This window comes from Choristoneura fumiferana, chromosome 15, assembly GCF_025370935.1.
Source record: "Choristoneura fumiferana chromosome 15, NRCan_CFum_1, whole genome shotgun sequence".
Taxonomy (NCBI): Eukaryota; Metazoa; Arthropoda; class Insecta; order Lepidoptera; family Tortricidae; genus Choristoneura; species Choristoneura fumiferana.
Window position 1 is genome coordinate 12,678,112 of NC_133486.1, and position 16,135 is coordinate 12,694,246.

Consider the following 16,135-nt stretch of genomic DNA (forward strand, 5'->3'; position numbering starts at 1 on the left):
GTGAAGAATTAAATAGTATATTTTTACCCAGGCAAATACCCAAATCTCGCTTAAATGCGATTGTGTATGGTTAGTATTTTCTTTATTATCTCCAACGCACAGATACATTTATCGTAACATTTATAAGAGTATCGAATCATTGACGTCGGCTCGCCATTTGTTCTGTCCCAAGTTCAAGAAAACCATTTGTTAGACTCAATTTCAATTGTGCGAGAAAATCTGGAAAATACGACTCGCTTCGGAATTGTCTGTTTTTCGGTATCTCACCTTTATTAGAGAGAGCTGCTTCGGCTGTTTGATTTGACGTTAATGTTTTGTTCGCGATATGAGTTGGATAAGTAGAAAGATCTGTCACTGCACACGTAATATACTCGTACATATTTTACTTTTCATTTGGTTACATATGTCGGTGGCCGATCGTAAAATGGCGCCATTGGCTAGGCATATCACGATGTGCCTGAAAAACAATACGATAGATCGATTAGAGCAACGCATTCGTCCGTATTCCTATTTCTGTACCGGGCACATCGTGATATGCCGAAAAATAGAAAAAAAAAATTGTACGAGCGAATCGAGCACAGGACCGATATGGCGGCGTTTCATGATATGCCTAGGAATTTCATGATTTGCCTACACGTCACTAGGCAAATCGTTAAACGGTGAGTTATGAACGATACGGCGGATGTCCCTTAGCCAATTCATGAAATGGCGCCATTTCACGATATGCCTAAGAATTTCGTGATCTGGCGGATTTTACGATCGGCCGCCGACACATAGACAGCGATCATAAGGTCGCTGGTGAAGAAAGTGATTGTTTCATATTAAATCTTCGCGAAGTAACGCCTCATTCATTAAAATCGAACGATGCATATCAGTATTTTGTTTTTGGTGACAAATGCGCATGATTTGCATCCAGACCCATACTACGACGTGCAAAATTCGAACTTCGTATCTTGCCGTCCTGCTGACGCTAATATTACTTAATACGAGAGTGAGTGGGACGGTACGATCAGGGGGGTGTCACTAGGCCATTCCGCCGCCGAGCTACAAGAACATACCGGGCCTCCCCAACGTTGAGGCGATTCAGTGCGACTCAACGCGTGCGAGTGAACACGAGTTATGCGATAGACAGAGAAGCATAAAGTAGGCACGATTCTTATGCCTAAACGTCACTTTTGTACGGCAGTGAAGCTTCTGTACTTGTACTATTACTTATTCTGTGGTCCGATACGAACTTCGATTTTCGAATTTCTAGTAGCCCCCCAGGACACTGCCTCTGCTTCGAGATAATGTCAAATAGTCGACTGCTTTCGAACCCTCAAGCTTCAGTCAAGGTCATTAACACCAAACCAGGTTTTCAAGTCTAGTAAGTATCAAGATTAACAGGAATTACTCCAGATTAGAGGTCAAGGTCATGGTCTCTTGGTCTAAACAAGACTAATTAAAGCACTCGTGCTAAGCGCGTTTGGTAACTAGAATTAATTAATTTATTACACTTTGTTATAATTGCTATTTAATATTGCAATGAAGACGTGGTGACCTGTAGCGGTTTGACCTATGGCCTCTCGAGCAGAGGATCGTGGATTCAAACCCCGACTCACTCCACTGAGTTCGAAACTTATGTGCAAAATTACATTTGAAATTTATCACGAGCTTTGGTGGAGGAAAACATCGAAAGGAAACCTGCAATAAGCTGCGAAGCAATTAAGTAAAAACTCCGAGCTCAAAGCTCAGTGGCGCAGGTACAGTCAACTACAAAGACATAGCTAATATAGTCGTGTATATTTTTGTAACTTTGGCAGTGCCGATCTTTTTGTAGTTGACTGTATATTAATGGGATTAATGTATCTAACGTTACCTGCAACGGGGTGGGGTATAAAGTAAAGAAAAAGATTATAATGCTTCTTTAAACATGTGTGTTTGAACAGCTACCTTCATTAACCAGCGCGGTTAGCGTCTAATCTCATATTATTATAGCTTTTATCTCTCTTATCAGAATTACTTCATACTATACTCTCGCTCTGCTCGCTTGTAAACATTGTACTACTATAAGTAATCAAGATTATTAGAAACAAGTGAAAGTCAGACATCTTACAGACTGGCTAAAATCAAAAAGTCGACGTTTTTTTAACGATTTTTCTGGGAAAAGAGGAATACGGAAGCATATTTTATATTTGTTCCAATTATAAATGAAAGCAATGCTTTTGTTATAGATACTGAGCAACGGATAAACATACTCAAATAGATGTACAACACCCAAGGCTCGAGAGCAAATATTCGTATTTTTCATACAAATATCTGCTGCGACTGAGGATCGAACCCGGGACCTGAAGCTTCGTAGTCTCTAACCACTGGCTATTCGGTCGTCAAATCGTAACTGTTAAAATATTTTTAATGCGGGATTTACACTCGCCTCGCGCCTCGTCTCGTATCTCGGGCCGCGGGTCGGGGTGTTTACACTCTCGTGAACTCGTTCAGTGCCCTTAGTGTAAGTTTTCGGTTACAAAATACGTCACGATCGCGTTCGCGTTAAAATCTCAATTTGTATGCAAACACGAACAGCGCCTCTAGCGGAACGTTTGTGATGTTCGTGTTTCCATACAAATTGAGATTTTAACGCGAACGCGATCGAGACGTATTTTGTAAGCGAAAACTTACACTAAGGGCACAGTTGTCTTTGAGCTTACAACCTGCGCAGCACAAGGTTCTAACTCGAATGAAGCGAGAGCGCAAAATAAATGTAAACACTAACAGCCTTATTCATAAAAAATCCTTAATTGAGGTTTGATCGGTCTGTTACTTAGCAGACTGATTAAGCTTGTTAGACGGTTGTCAAGAAGTATGATTCATAAACGCTTGCTAGCAGTCTGCTAGTTGTTGAGCCGCTGATAGACTGATTAGACGCGTTATGTTGGCCACCTTGACAAATCACAACAAAATCTGCTGCGACTAATCGAATAATCAAGCTTCGTAGTCTCTAACAGCAGGTCGTCAAATCGTAACCGAAAATATTTTTAATGCGGGATTTCTCGCCTCGCGCCTCGTCTCCGGGCCGCGGTCGGGGTGTTTACACTCTCGTGAACTCGTTCATCCTTAGTGTAATTTTCGGTTACAATTTACGTCTCGATCGCGTTCGCGTTAAATCTCAATTTGTATGCAAACACGAACAGCGCCTCTAGCGGAACGTTTGTGATGTTCGTGTTTCATACAAATTGAGATTTTAACGCGAACGCGATCGAGACGTATTTTGTAAGCTCTTACACTAAGTCACAGTTCAAACTTGTGGCGGCTGTGACTTAGCAGGGAGATAAAGGGGGTCTACGGTCCGCTAACTTTAGCAGAGCCTTGATCGACTGATTAGCGCTAACAGACGTTTATGAATCATAAGCATCGGGCCTTCAAGGAGCCTTCAAGGAGGCTCTAACTTTTTATGTCGTCGCCCAAAAACTGCTCCGGACGCGAGCGAAAGGGCGAAACGAGGCGCGAGGCGCGGGGGAGGCGCGCGCGTCTGGTCACACTCTCACTCTCATCCCGTGCCTCGCCTCGCGACTCGTACGCGAGTGTAAATGCGCCATAACAATATTTTTTTACGTCCAGCATTGTCTTTGCATCCAGCGCTGTTTACTAGGATGTTACTAAGTGCATCTCTTTCCTACCGCTTCATTCAGAAAAGGACGCAATTCATGACACGCACGCCTTATGAGTATTTAAATAAGGTTGATCATAGAGTAAACAGATCCGCCCGATACACAATCAAGCTGTGATAATGTTATTCATAGTTCATATAAATGAATGTTAAGTTTAAATAAAATAAAACGTTAAAAGTCAGATAATATCGGAGATCCATCAAAATGTATCATCGGTTATGGTTCACCTGTAACAATACGACCTGTGTGTGCGTGTGTCATTTAAGGTAGGGTTGGCACTTCCGTGGAAACCGGTGACAAAAAATGGAAGCCACAGAAAAAAAAGTTAAAATGCAAGAAAAAACAAATGCAAGAAAATACAGATGTAAGCAAAGAATCGATTGTCAATTGTCAACAAGAGATTGATATAAGTACATGCTGTTAATAAAATCCTCTACGATAATTTAACCCAAAACCCATTATGATACGAGTGGTAAAATAAATTAATACGAAAAAAATAATTTAAGAACAAGCGATTCGATCTTCTATTTTTATTTATTTACTGGACGGTACCCGCAATTTTGTCCGCGCAGATTTCATTTATCGCTATCCCACGGTAACTATGCAATTTTCCGGAATAAAACTATCCTATGTCCTTCTCCGGGATTCAAACTATCTGTATACCGAATTTCATCTAAATCGGTTCAATGGTTTAAACGTGATGAAGTAACAAACAAACAAACAGACTTAAACTTTCGCATTTATAATATGAAAAGTGGGATTTCGAGGAAGTCGTAAAAATCTCGACGAAATTTGGAATATGGGGATTTTCGAGGGCGATTTTTTTTAAATTTAATTACGATCCGTAATAACTAGCGATCACTAGCTTCAAAGACTTTAGTTGTACTTATTAAATATTTTGTATGTAAGTAGGTAACTGAACCAAATTGAGATTTGATTAAAAAAACCTTCATGTGTTTGTTAAAGTCTAAATTGTACAAATGATGTGTATATAATTATGTTGTTGTGTATATGATTATGTTATTGCTGTTATGTATTTTTATGTGTATCGAATAAATAAATTTCTCTAGAAACAAAAAAAAACTAAACAATTGTACAAAGATGTTTTTTAGCGTTGACTTCTCACGTTTCACTTACTAGCATGCTAATTTATGTGCTTAATCTTTGCTTAATTATTTACATGATATTAATACCACATACCCCGTACACACAATTTAAAGTTTCTTACCTTCTGCCAGCATGACATTCCATTTTTTCTTTCGCTAACTGCAGTACTTACGAAGGTAAAAACCGCCACCAACATTCTTCTGTTTATTTTCTTGCTTCTTGCCTCTTTTCTTTATTAATCTGTTCTAGTGCAAAATAGACGGATAGAGCAAAACGTTAACCTTGCTCTTCGTGTTTTTTGCTTTAGACAATGTCATAAAAGAAATTGCATAACGTTATCACGTTATAGCGTCACAATCAATGAGCACACACTTTTACCTTGACCTCAATACGGTATACTCGTAGTTATTTACTGTTCACTTTCGTTCTTTAATTAGGTTAGGTTACTATGTTACTATTTGGACCTAGCGGCCTAGGAGTTATTAACACAAAAACGTATCTAAATCGCAGGTTAGGTCTCAAATAGTCTGAATTGCTGTAGAGAAATTGGCATCGCCTCTAGCGGCGGCATATTGGAAATATATTTAGTGTTGTTTGTACCTATTAAAAATGTATATTTAAGTAAGCGTTTTTATTTATTTACACTCACTCATTAATTTAATTCATCAGATTTTTTTGCAGTCAGTTTCTCATGTAGCTGAATCATTCACTTCAACTCTCGTGGTACCTATACCTTATGTTATTAGCAATAGAGGTAACAGCAGGGTGTCATTTATTAGGCATTAAGTGTCAAATCAGTGGCGCTAAGCTAGCATAAGCTACAAATAAGCATTTTGGGGACTGTCTTAAGAAGCAGCAACCCTAGCTGTTAAAGGGCTCATTTTTTTATGTAAATGATGTACCTCACTCACACAGCGACACTACGGGACCGTGACATCCAGGTATTAAGAAATAGGGTGTCCCAAATTGTTCATATATTTTTAGTTTGAACAATGTTAGAACTAGAAACATTGATGTAAAAAAATAATCAAGACACGGTTACAAGACACAATTAGTACCTATATAGAACTCAAGTCAATGCCTTTAAAGTCAAAATATTCCAAATATGCATACACCTTAATATAAAACAGATATTATATAGGTACCTAGTAATAAAATAATTTAGTGATTAATTGTGGCATCTGTATATAAATTAGAAAGGCCATGAGTTTTAAGAAATCTTTATTCTTTAGTTTAGAAGTTATAAGTAGCTCCAACTTTGTATATTAGTCATTGTCATTCTATAGGGAAGTGAGAAAGAGAGAGAGAGAGAGGTAATTATGACGTTTGTGCTTATAGCGTCAAAATTTATCACTGCAAAGAAATACGTATTATTCAAGTCGTGCAAAAGGTTTCCATTTGAAACTGCCAATTATTGTGATAAATACGCGTGATTCTCGAAAAAGGCTATTTGCCGACTAATTTATGTCCATTTTGACGCAACTAACGTTCAAAACAAACTGTCGTCGCGAGATATATTACTCACAAACTTCTGCACTGCGAAATTCAGTATCGGAATCAAACAAAAAACTGCAACAGCATAATGTACGACGCAGACGGGAACTGCGTTTCGGTGGCCTTGTTGCACCGAAATAAATGCGTCTTTCGCTGCTCCCATTTGTTTTTATTTAGAAATAGACTTCCCGTTTCACCGCCAGGAGTTTAATCACGCAACCATGTTAACGAAAGACCGTGACAAGGATGTTATTTTTTCGTACGAAAAATTTGTGCATTCGTTAATTACGAACGCTTACGAAATTCAAATCTTAACAGATGTTGTTTTGTGACGCGCATCTTTTTATAACGCCCGTGGCAATGACCGCCGCGGACGTGTCGGTTCATGGTCGTCTAAAAACGCGCTTAAAAACCGCGCATATTAATGCCAAATGGAAACTCGAGTTTTCGCCGCGTTCACGGATTCGAGTTCGATTTTGGGATGAGTGAGATGAGTTCTCGTTTGACGAATGCATCGACTAATTCATCCTATAGTTGGAAATAAATATACGGTTGCCGGGGCGCGTTCGGCTGGTGTCGGCGCAGCTCGGGGCTGCACCCCCACAGACGCAGGCACGCACACAGCGGCGCGCGCGAGAGGGCGCTAGCCGCTTGCTCGCTCAGTCTCGACCCGACCTCCGCACGGGCAGGTCGCCCGCATTTCAAATACGCGCTCGACAAATAAACTAGTTTCCAAGCGACAGACGCTTGCCCCCCTGTGCTTTATAGACAAAAACTATCAGTGAACGTGTTGTTTTTTACTGTGAACGGTTGGTATCCCTTTTAAAGTGTTTTTTTACCCGGTGCGTTTCACATGTTCTTTGTTTACGTCTGTAGTTATATTAATGGTACACATGTTGTTTTTTTCTCCCCGTAGAGGGCTTTTTTTAACCCGGGTAGGTACGCGTGAATCACAGTTAGATTTAATAAGCCGTTTCTATTTTCAGGATAAACTTTGAATTGAAGTCGTTTCGAAACAAAGGCTTAGGTTAGTCAAAGGTGAATGTTCTCGTATAGATCTACAGGTAAGTTGGTGTTTCATTGGTAGGTAGGCCAGTCATTTCGTGGCTTCTGTCTGTGTAATGTATGCACGAAATCGCATAACTATGAAGACTATTATGTATTACGAGTTGCGATCGTGTCATGTGTACAATCTACGATAATCGGGCCCGTCTGCTAACAACGATTTGTGGGTCAATGACCTCGATAGGTGATTATGATATTTTTCGGTTACCTATTGCGCTAAGCTGTTTGATTAGGATTGAATTTGCACCGCGTCTAATGTATAACTTGTTACATTTGGATAGCATTATTGTGAACAATTGTTTGTATTATTACACCTACCTTCAAGAATGACCTTACTGTCAAAATCGGTTGGTTTATAACCTCAATCCGAGGCATTACTCTGTAAAGAAACCACAATTCGTTTTAAGGTTCTGTTTCTGTTTCTGTTTCAAAGTAAAAAAAGCCATTGTGTTTGTTTGAAAATCCACTATAACACAATAGGTATAGACTATGCCAAAAGCCTGCAACTGTTTAGGTAAAGATAAAGGATTTTGACCCACTGTTTCACCGTCCATTGAATGATAAATGTGTTAGTTTTGAATAGTGAAGACGGAGACGGCATCACATTTAACCGTCAAATAAAATTTATCAATGGATGGTGAAACAGCCCCTGAGTACCTAACCAAATTCTGAACAACTGGCGTACATTATGTACCTACATAGTATGTATGTACAGTCAATTATTGTAACTGTCCCGGTATTTCTATTCACACAACAAAGGGTTCAGTCAGAGCTACTTTTGAGATTAACTGTACTCTCTTACAAAATAGATTATGGGACAAGACAAATTAATAAAGGTTCAAAGATTTTTTTTTAAGCTGAACGAGCCTTTGATCATAATATCGAACTTGGAATTTGATGGATATTATATTAATACGTATAGATATTTTACTAACAAATACACATGTAGGTACTACAGATTAATCAGATTTATTTGGGACGGCACTTAACGGAACCCTCGGTGCGCGAGTCCAACTCGCACTTGGTTGCTTTAGTTCAAGCCACAAACTGCCAGCAACTTAAAAAAACAAAAGGAAGTTTTTTTAATCGTCTTTGTAGTTACAACCTTAGCATTTTGCAACTATATTACCATACCACCTAACCTTTTATGTAAGTACACTTGTTGATTAAATACAAATTATTTTCGCCTAAGGTAAATGCACCTTGAGTCGACTCCATGCAATGTCGTCGCGGTGCGACCTTAGCCCAAATTAAATTCATGTCCAATGTCAACGCCTTTTTATAAAAGTATCACGTTTATTTGCGACTGCGATACATTATCAAAGTAGGTGTGGTGTGGTACTATCGGCTTCATAAGAGCTACCACAAGAAAAACTTTTCAGTTCCCATGCTCGTAAAGTTCGTGTTTCAGCTGGATCCAGCAGGGCTACTACGAAACTCGAAAATCGAAGTTCGTATCGTACCGTCCCTCTCACTCTCGTATTAAATAATATAAGCGTCAGCGGGACGGTACGATACGAACCGATTTAGGCGACAAAATTTTACTTATAAGAAAATAATATTTACACTTACTTCTGTTTGCTCTCCTTAAATAAATAAATAACTAAATGCATAAAGTAAAATCTTCATCTAAGACCAAGGCAACAAGCGTAAACAGCCACAAACAGAAGTTTCTACATATTTTTTAAATAATTTTTAATATATATAAAAAACTAAAAATCAATCAAAGCAATCAAAATAAATCAATAACAATAAATATTTATAATTATATCAGCAATGCATGAAAAATAAAAGGTACCTAGTAGTAGTATTTCATCTCCTCGCAATCGAAGTGAAACGTCTCGGGTAAAATGGCTCTTTTTATGCTCTTGTTGTACAATCTACTATAGCTACCTAAGTACAAATCTATTGAATAGTGTTTTTCCATCGCATTTTGACGGATAAGTTCATATTTATCTTGCTTACTCATATTAGTTTCGGTAAATTTCAGTAGGTATGCTGATTGACAATCTTTGCATGAATGGAATTGAGATACGTTGACCAAACATCCTATCTTATCTACACTCTCTTGTTCTTCTTTTTCAGCCTTTTTAGACCCTCTTGGTGTCAGTGTCGCCACCTCAGATATTTTTTTTACCCTAACGCTACGCGAAATTACCCTAAATTAGGCACTTAATTTTTTTTCCCCTAAAATTTTTTTTTATACAAACTAAGCAAATAAATGCAATTTATTGATAAACTAATAGCTAAACTAAAACTACTTCACCGTTTCGAAACATTCTTGGAACGCAACCATAATAGTGTTCTATGTCATCTGCAGTATTTCTTTTTCTTGAAAGGTATTTTTAAAGGTAAAAGTTTTCGAAATTGATTTCATTTCGAAAACTTTTACCTTTAAAAATACCCTTAATTTAGGGTAAAATACCCTAAGGTGGGGACACTGCTGGTGTAGGCCTCCCTCAATCATTTCTTCTACTCTATGTACTCTGCATTGAGCCCTCCGAATACAATTCGTGCTGGCTCCTTCTTTACGTCGTTTATGTGACGTTAATAGTTTGTCTTACCTCTTCAAGATAAAACCGCTGAACTAATTTAGATGTAATTTGGTATGCAGATAGTTAAAGTCCCGGGGAAAATAAAGGATAATTTTAATTCCGTAGTAATTGCGTAGTTCCCGCTTATACCGATAAACAAATGGCAGACAAAGCGGCTAAAAACTAGTTTCAGAATAAAGCTGTAAATTATATACATAAAACCTAATAAAATAAATGTCCTTCCCTCTTTGATACTAAACAAAACATTCATATTTTCCTGTTCGTCGGCATGATCCATTTCCAGCTAACTGATTCATATTTAAGACGGGAAGAGTTGTAAATATATAATTTATGTTTGCTTTCAGTCTTATTTACATTTATTAAAAACATCAGTAGCTAGCTTAAAACATGAAATTACATTACATGTACTGCATTACTCTTAAGTCATCATCATCATCTTATCAGCCATAGGACGTCCACTGTTGGACATAGATATAGATCTCCCCCATAGAGGGTCTATATCGACTGGTAGAAAATTATTAGTCATAGTGTAATGTTTGACATTTTTTTTTTCTCTGAAACCATTTATTTTTCAGAATTGTTATAAAACAAACTTAACCTAACCTATATATAGTTCTACACTACAGGTGACCATTTAAATATTTATGAAAAATGTACGGTTTCAGCGGGGAAAAAATTATGACGAATAATATTATGACAAACATTACATTATGAAAACACAAACTGAAATATAGATGCTCTGAAAAACCAGAAAAATAAGACCAGCGCTGGTAATCGAACCCAGGTCCTCGGCATTCCGTGCCGCGTGCTATACCGCTACACCACCGCTGGACTACGGTACAGACACGCACCACATTATCTTAGCCTGTTTGTTTCTTATTTAGCCACTTAAGCAGCGACACTTATCTTATTTAGTCACTTACACAGACAGACAAACACACAGATACACATAGCGTTCAAACTTATAGCACCCCTTTTTTGCGTCGGGGGTTATAAAATAGGCAGTTGGCTAGGTTATGTTTATTCGAAGTTGTGGTAACTAGCTTAACAGTTAAATTTAGATCGTCCTAAAAACACACCGCGTGGACCTTAGTTTCGCCCCGACAGTTCTGAACCCTTATCTTCCCACCGCAATGACTAAAATTTAATGCCTCTAAGACCGTTAATTAATTACTGTTGATATCCTGAACTCGTCATGAGATGCAAATCCTTTGTTGTGTAGATTGATTGTTAAATACGGATTAAGGTAGTGTTCCTTGCTTAACTTATATCTTTAAAGTACCTTACTGGCTGACTGACAGACTGCCTAACTGATAAACAATGCATAACCTTGAAGTTTAGCAAACAGACACCTTGATTAATAGAGAGAGTGTTGCCATATCCTGAATCAAGAAATTTGTTTTACAGTCTATAAATCTGTATAACATCTCTATGATTTTGTTTAAGGTAAAGTTCGAGTGCTCGACACGCTAATTCCCAATAGACGACACCCTGCTGTCATCTCTATTGCTAATGACATAAGATTAAAGATGCCAACTATTGGGACAGTGACGAACACTCGTACGTTTAGCTTAATTGTAGTAATGTCAATGGATTGTATCGTAGTAACGTCATTCTTAGATCTGTGAGAAAAACCTAAGATTTTGTTCAGAAAAAGCAATTTAATTTTATTTGTACATATTGTTAATCATTTTACAAAACATTTTTTTTGTCCAACTTCAATTTGTAACTTGGTTATTCATGAAGTGATTGCTTTGCTAGCAACAGCTCCAGCATAGTTTCGGTGCTATTACGCTGTTAAGTTTTATTAAATTTACATATGTATGTTCAAATTGTTAAAATCTGTATAAAAGTATAGTAAAATCTTGTTATCTGTATCGACAGCTTAAAATCTGTATCGATACAGATAAATCTGTATAAATGGCAACTCTGTGGGCACTAAGAAGGGATAGGAAATTAGCCTATGTACCTACTATTATTTTACTGGGTGAACCCGCGGGATAAACAGTACATATTCCATTAATACATGATATTAGAGCGGTCTTTTCAAAAATTTCACTAACGGTGTTACATGCCTCAGTTATAAATTCGAAGCATGTTTAGGCAAATGTCACAGCACTTAATTCGACTCGACCTCCTCAATTCTACTTTTTATTGATAGGTAGATTTTCTTCCCTGTTTTTCTGTTGCCGCTATAACAACAAATATTAAAAATAGAATAAAATACATATGATTTATTGCTGTTTTTTGCTAATATTGTATAAATAATGGTATGGAAGCCTTCGTGCGGGAGTTAGGCTCGCACTTGGCGGATTTTTTATTCAGATTTAAGGCAAAGGAATCTAGCCCATTCAGCCTTTGTCTTAAGAAAATAGTTTAGTTTCTGAAACTTAAAAAATATGGATCGTATATAACAATGATTTTTGTTAAAAAGAAACATCTCAAGTGCCAGTAATTTCACCGGCTGTCTTACTCTCCACGCCGAAACACAACAGTGCAAGCACTGCTGCTTCACGGCAGGATTAAGACGACACGAGCAAGATGGTGGTAGCAATCCGGGCGGACCTTGCACAAGGTCCTACCACCTGCAAAATATATATATCGTGATATATATCATGTTATATATTATATATATATATATATATATCCATGATATATTCCTCGCATCTATGGTTCAGAGATGGTGTTATGGTGTAGAGAAGTTTGCTGGCTTGGGGTATCTAGTCTCTTACGCAGCAAAACGCTTTTATTTCCAAAAACTAATCAACTCTTGTCATTTGTAAGGCACAAGGGATCCTGTACTTATTTATTCTGTCCATGCTTTCTTATTATTTGATACAAAACCTTTTTCCCAGCGATTCCCTTATTTCTGCTAATGAAAGTTTCCTAAACCACGACATACGCCAAGTCATCTATCTTGTTAATAATGTATTGTGTTCTTTGTATCTTTCAGTAGCTTACACCTCTGTTCATATATATAAATATGTATGTAATTGATGATATTAAAAGCTTATAGCTAGTTACTACGTACAATAATATTGATAATAATGTACCTATCAAGAGGTATACCTTCTTAAAAGCAATAAACATTAATGAATCGTTTGTAAGTAGGTATTAGATTCTATCATGTTTTATTTCACCCTGTTAGATATTATTTAGATCATCAAGAGATTATAGTTCACTTCTTTAATAGAAATGAGTGTCATTGTGAAAAAAATGGACGTGAAAATTGCCAACTAAAGGACCATTTCCATGACTTGTCAAACATGCCGTTGCCAAGCTGTCAGTCATCAAGACGTCCCCTGCTTTATGGGGGTGCCATGGCCGTTAAACCACATCCCGGCCCTTACAAAACACCCGGTTGTACAATTAAGGGCAATCATTCAATTACATTGTGAGGGTGGACCTTCCGTCGTCATGGTTACGGTCACTTCCATAAAAACTCCCATTCCTCCAATAGAATCGCCACCGAGCAAATTGGTGCTTTGTTTAGTCCAGTCTCGATCCAATCAAGAAATCACCAGTTTTACTTACTATGTACATTATTATTTACATTTACGCACCATTTGTGCCATTCGTAATCGGTTATACACCTGTTTCTGCTGCGTTTAAACACGTAATTTAACGCCTTATTAACAAACAACTCGCTCTAATAGACGCTCACGACTAAGTTATCAAATATCTTCATTAAAAGTAAGATGCACTAGTAATTACGTATACGAACGCAATGGGAACCTACGTTTTTCCGTCGTGGCGTTCCCCTCTTGATTTGTTACATAACCTGTCCAATTAAGGGAGACCTCTAGACTCACCTTTGTCGTTTCCCCACTTCACCTCGCCGCGTGTCGCGAGTGGGGGGCAAGCGGGTCAGCGTATACTGGGCAGACTCGAATTCTCGGAGTTCTCATATAGTCATTGGCCGTGTCGTAAAGATCCCCTTTTTTCTTTGTTCGAGAAGCGTAACGCCACGCAGGTTCGTTCTCAGGCCTCGTTTGTTGTTGCTAGTGCTGCGTTACTCGCTTATTAGTCACCCGGCCCCTTTGGGTAGCCGTTGGCAGTCAGTGACTCGCCAAGGTCTCGATTTAGTACTTACTCCGATCAAAGCAACGCCGTTATCTAAATGCGCGTTGCGACATACGTTCGCGGTTCAATTCCTGTAGCTTAGTCATTAAACGGATCTTGAAAATGAGAGGCATTTCTTAACTATGCGAACCTTCACTAGTTAACCTTGTTGATGTTGATACCGAGGTGTAAGTTGTTTCCTTATGAACAGTTCCGTCATTTATAGCAATTACAAGTACAACTGTGCACATGGTTTCGCTTGGTATTAATTTCTAGTCCGAACTGAGTGTGCGTGTACTGAAGAATCGTTAATACATCTCAGGTCATTGACACTCTCTAAACAAATACTCTGCATGAAAATTGCCTCATAAGTGTCTGCTTGACGCATTATGCTCGGCGTTTAGTTGTGGAACCATTTCGCAATAATGGCGTAGTGACTTCCTTGGTAGGCATTAACTGATTTATTGAGAAAGGGTTAATCTCGTTATTGACTGCCGATGTTTTTATGTTTATCGTGTAATGTTGTATACGGAATAGCTGTCTAGGATTAGTTGAGTATCTTCTAGATATAAAATTAAACTAGAAAACATGTGACACTGACAAAAAAACATATACTGACTGACCCACGAGAATATTATGTATAATTTTATATTTTTAGTGACTTGTTTAACGAATGAATGGATGGTCATAAATAAAAACGAATTAACTATAATTTTCTAAGTATAAAATCGTAAAATTCCCACCGAAAATTGATTGAAACTACCCGTTAATTACCCGTTTCCGCGTTATTAAATTAAACCGCAATCCATCATTCAGTCACTTTATATTTATAAGGGCTATACGGGCTACCCTATACTGTTAACCGATTGTGCCCAATAAACTAACTAAAACATGTACCCAACTAAAGTTATTTAGTGTTTGGTTACAACTACGCGCGACGGGCGGAGCGTCGAGCGTTTTTTGTGTTCTTTGCAAATGCTGCCAGGTAACCCTGTCGAGCATCCCAAAATCCCAACAGTAGAAAAAAAACGCTTGTCACGCCGCCTGTCGCGCATTCTTATAACCGAGCTACTAGTAAATATGTAGTGTGCAATGTTTTGTCATCGTATTTTGTCGGAATGTTTCGTATTTATCTTTCTTTCTCAACTAGCTTACTGAAGATAATTGAGAAAGCAAGAGAAATACGAACTTATCCGGAAAAATACGATGGAAAAAAATTATTGACCAGAGGCCGTATTGTATAGCGTTTCTGACGCTCGCGATCGCAATCAAATGACAGATTTCGCATACAAAAACTGTCATTCGATTGCGATCGCGAGCGCCAGAAACGTGAAGCATTACGGCCTCTTATCTGTACTTTTGGCATTGTAACATACTCATAGCCTTCTGGATTTACGAACTAAAACGTTATTTGTGATTAAAACCATTAACGTGGCTATTCACACTACCAGCTGTCTAGCTGCGTTTATTAGCTGCCTGTCTTTATTCGAAAACATCTGATTAAATTCCATTTTTAGAATATTGCTTCATATACGGTTATATTATAATCAATGATGCCCTTTTTATTTTGTCCTTGTTCCATGTACCATCGGCCAAATATGTGGTCTAAATCCCTAAAGTTGATAATCGTTTGCATGTCACAAAACAATAATGCCAATAGACGTGTCTGTCAATTTGAAAGTTCGACTTTAGCAACATATTCATTGGCAATTCAATGGTGCGTGTGAAGTTCCCAATCCGCAATGGGCCCGCGTGGGAACTACGGCCTAAGCCCTCTTGTTCTGAGAGGAGGCCTGTGCCCAGCACTGGGAAGTATATAGGCTGGGATGATGTTGAACATATTCATTTGATAGGGACTTGTTTAAAAATTGATTGACCATTTATTTGGCTGATGGTACCTAACCTAACCTATCCCACGCTAAGTTCTTATTATTTAATAAAAAATGCGCGGGCGTTCACTATCTCTTTCTATCTTCATCCTATATAATGTGAGAGAGAAAGAAGTGGTGAAAAAGATTGAGATTTCGAGTATTTATAAGAATAATAAAATTGCTAGCCCTCTTTCCTGTGTGAGACCCGTCGGAATTTCGAAAAATATGTTTTTGGTGCAACATGTTCTTCGAAATATTTAAAACTAAAACATTAACTTTTTGTCCTTTTTCCGCGCAAATCAAATTTCATATCTGTGAGTAGTATGTTTTTCTT

The 16,135-nt window shown here is 38.0% G+C and overlaps 1 protein-coding gene across 8 annotated transcripts in view; it reads left to right on the forward strand.

Moving 5' to 3' along the window:
- The window catches only part of brat (tripartite motif-containing protein brain tumor), a 603,590-nt gene that overhangs the window by 426,713 nt on the left and 160,742 nt on the right, over positions 1 to 16,135 (forward strand). For 2 of the 8 annotated variants that reach the window (XM_074098338.1, XM_074098337.1), the window contains exon 1: positions 6,899 to 7,057. The exons of 4 other annotated variants lie outside the window; for them this stretch is intronic. The gene's annotated coding sequence lies outside the window, so the exon portion shown is untranslated. Of the gene's footprint in view, positions 1 to 6,898; positions 7,091 to 7,234; positions 7,313 to 16,135 lie in introns of those variants that run through there. 2 more of the 8 variants (XM_074098340.1, XM_074098339.1) reach the window with 2 other exon arrangements.